Source organism: Mus caroli, unplaced genomic scaffold (assembly GCF_900094665.2).
Source record: "Mus caroli unplaced genomic scaffold, CAROLI_EIJ_v1.1 scaffold_22709_1, whole genome shotgun sequence".
In the NCBI taxonomy this organism is placed as follows: domain Eukaryota; kingdom Metazoa; phylum Chordata; class Mammalia; order Rodentia; family Muridae; genus Mus; species Mus caroli.
In genome coordinates this window covers 1-3,732 of record NW_018390796.1, presented here as the reverse complement: position 1 = coordinate 3,732, position 3,732 = coordinate 1, and the positions used below count along the sequence as shown (strand labels likewise).

Here is a 3,732-nt window from a genome sequence, read left to right as displayed (position 1 = left end):
CCAGTGGAAAAAAGACAGCATTTTCAACAAATGGTGCTGGCACAACTGGCAGTTGTCATGTTGAAGAATTTGAATTGATCCATTCTTATCTCCTTGTACAATGCCCAAGTCTAAGTGGATCAAAGACCTCCACATAAAACCAGAGACACTGAAATTTATAGAGGATAAAGTAGGGAAAAGTCTTAAAAATATGGGCACAGGGGAAAAATTCCCGAACAGAACAGCAATGGCCTGTAAGATCAAGAATCGACAAATGGGACCTCATAAAATTGCAAAGCTTCTGTAGGGCAAAAGATACTGTCAATAAGACAAAAATGCCACCAACAGATTGGGAAAGAATTTTTATCAATCCTAAATCTGATAGGGAACTAATGTCCAGTATATACAAATAGCTCAAGAAGCTGAACTCCAGAAATTCAAATAACCCCATTAAAAAATGGAGTACAGAGCTAAACAAAAAATTCTCAACTGGGGAATACCAAAGGGCTGAGAAGCACCTGAAAAAATGTTCAACATCCTTAATCATCAGGGAAATGCAAATCAAAACAACCCTGAGATTCCATCTCACAACAGTCAGATTGGCTAAGAACAAAAATTCAGGTGACAGCAGATGCTGGCGAGGATGTGGAAAAAGAGGAACACTCCTCCATTGTTGGTGGGATTGCAAGCTTGTACAACCACTCTGGAAATCAGTCTGGCGTTTCCTCAGAAAATTGGACATAGTACTACGGGAAGATCCCGCAATACCTCTCCTGGGCATATATCCAGAAGATGTTCCAACTGGTAAGAAGGACACATGCTCCACTATGTTCATAGCAGCCTTATTTATAATAGCCAGAAGCTGGAAAGAACCCAGATGTCCCTCAACAGAGAAATGGATACAGAAAATGTGGTACATTTACACAATTGAGTACTACTCAGCTATTAAAAACAATGAATTTATGAAATTCTTGGGCAAATGGATGTATCTGGAGGACATCATCCTTAGTGAGGTAACACAATCACAAAAGAAGTCATTAGATATGCACTCACTGATAAGTGGATATTAGCCCAGAAACATAGAACACCCAAGATAAAATTGGTAAAACACAAGAAAATCAAGAAGGAAGACCAACGTGTGGATACTTCATTCCTCCCTAGAATAGGGAACAAAATACCCATGAAAGGAGTTACAGAGACAAAGTTTGGAGCTAAGAAGAAAGGATGGACCATCCAGAGACTGCCCCAACCAGGGGTCCATCCCATAATCAGCCACCAAACTCAGACACTATTGCATATGCCAGCAAGATTTTGCTGAAAGGAGACCCTGATATAGCTGTCTCTTGTGAGAATAGGCTGGGGCCTAGCAAACACAGAAGTGGATGCTCACAGTCATCTATTGGATGGAACACAGGGCCCCAATGGAGGAGCTAGAGAAAGTACCCAAGTGTGGAGAGCAGGTGTGGCAGCAGTCCCAAGAAGGTGACAGGGACTGCAGCTAAGTCGTATGACTTGCACCTGACTTCCTCATATAAACCACAAACATCTTGAGAGCTGCGCAGGTGTACCAGGATACTGGTAAATCCATTTTGGTGGAGATATGCCCCTGCTGCCCTGATTAGCTGAAGCTGCGTGCCTGGTGAGGTGGCGTGGCCTGCTGTGCGTGGATGAGAACTGAGAGTATTTAAGAAAGGCCCAGGGCTCGAGGGGAGATATAAACAAGAAGAAACAGGACTGAATAAACTGCTGTTAGAAGGACTCGTGGTCGTGTCGTTCTTGCTGGTCGAGAGCGGACGCGACACCCAAGGAGCTAAAGGGATCTGTAATCCTATAGGTGGAACAACAATATGAACTAATCAGTACCCTGAGAGCTCATGTCTCTAACTGCATATGTAGCAGAAGATGGCCTAGTCGGCCATCACTGGGAAGAGAGGCCTCTTGGTCTTACAAACTTTATATGCCCCAGTACAGGGGAACACCAGGGCCAAGAAGTGGGAGTCGGTGGGTAGGGGAGCAGAGTGGGAGGGAGGTTATAGGGGACTTTTGGGATAGCATTTGAAATGTAAATGAAGAAAATATCTAATAAAAAATTTAAAATAGTCTTATATAATCTGCTATCTTCTCAGGTTATATTTATTATTTTCACTTATCTTAATACACATAAAATATTCATTTAATGATTTTGTATGCTGAGACTCATATTTGATGGCATATGAAAAAGGGGACACATTGTAATAAATCATTTTCAGAAGCTTACAACCCAGTTCTTGAGACAGGTAAACATCCAGAAACTGACAGTTCTGTAGGGTTTTGTGAACAAATAGTTATTTTAATTTACTCACTGGATTATATGGAGTGATAAGTACTATGTGGAAAAGTTGTGGAAAAAGAAGACCAGCCTCCCAAAATTTTGAAAACAGTTTTTGAAGCCCTGAAAGCTAAGGCATGTTTTAAAAGAGAATAGAGGTGTGTTCATGACGTTGCAGGAAACTTTGATGCTTTGAGATATAATAGCATAATGCTAATTCAGTAACATTATTATTAATTTGACATTATACTGCCAATTGAACTAATAATCCAACGTAAAACCGAGTTAAAATTGAGAAGCCTAAATAATTCAGTGTTGTTTTAAAGAACATAAGATTTATTGCTATTAATATTATTATTTTATTTTTATTGAAATAGACTTTTTGTCACAGGAGAAATAACATAAAAATCCCCTAAAACACTATTGACAAAGACCTGAGCCAAATCCTTGCAAGACCTGTTGCTTCAGTCCCTGTAACTTCATATATGCTCTAATCAGTCTTCTGGCAGGCTTGGGGATGTAGCTCAATGGTAGAGCACATGCTTTGCATGTATGAGGCACCGGGTTCGATTCCCGGCATCTCCAAGAAATCCTTTTCAACTTTGGGGGTTTCCTTTTTAGGTTGTTTCCACACAAGGTATCCTAGACCTTAACTTTCTGTTATGAGGGCGTATATGCAAAGATAATTATTGTGCGAAACCTCTCATCAATCGCCATGATGACAATGCTCATCTGTAACCGTGACATTTCCATGGAGACCTCCATGGTCTGGTGAGTACAGCGTCGTCATGCCTCCGGGAATATGTTTTGTTCACAGCTGAAGCAAAAGCTCTGCTTTTGTGCTGGTGGCAGTTTCCCTAAGAGGGTGTGCTTTGTCGAAAGATAGATAACAAGGGTGAAAGAGTTCTGCTTTGAAAGAAAGGAAGGGAGGGCGGGGCGGAGCCATTTCTAGTTACAGAGAGCAGGAGCATTGTGGTTGTCATAGAAACCTGGGGTCTTTGTGGACACCCATTTCAATGGCGACCCAGGCGATGTTGTGAAAGGAGCATTCTCTGAAGCCAAGCTTATGGGTTCTCAGAAGGTGAGCACTCGACAGATTCAGGAATCCCAGACCCAAATAGGCTTACTCCCACTTCGGGATTTGTGGCCAGTTGTGTTGCTAGCAGCAGGAGAGGGACTTGGGACCATTCTTCCTCCTCAGAGGGAGCTGCTCTTTACTGGGGTGCACAGGAGCCATTGCATGTGGGGACAAGAGGATGGGGAAATAGGGCAGAATATAGTGTGCACTCTCTGATCCCAGTATTCCATCTGTGAAACAGGTATGAGTAGTGAGACATTAAGTGGTAAAGCCTAAACAGTAGTCAATAATTGTCCAGTATAAATGTCTAAGATGATTATTTACATATGCAGTTGGTTAGAGGAGTTTATTCTTTCTTTCTTTCTCT

The 3,732-nt window shown here is 41.7% G+C and overlaps 1 non-coding gene across 1 annotated transcript; it reads left to right on the top strand.

The window, feature by feature from the left end:
- Nucleotides 1-2,800: 2,800 nt before the first annotated feature.
- Nucleotides 2,801-2,872, top strand: Trnaa-ugc. The gene has a single exon. It is a non-coding gene; the product is annotated as a tRNA-Ala (tRNA).
- The last annotated feature ends 860 nt before the right edge of the window (nt 2,873-3,732 follow it).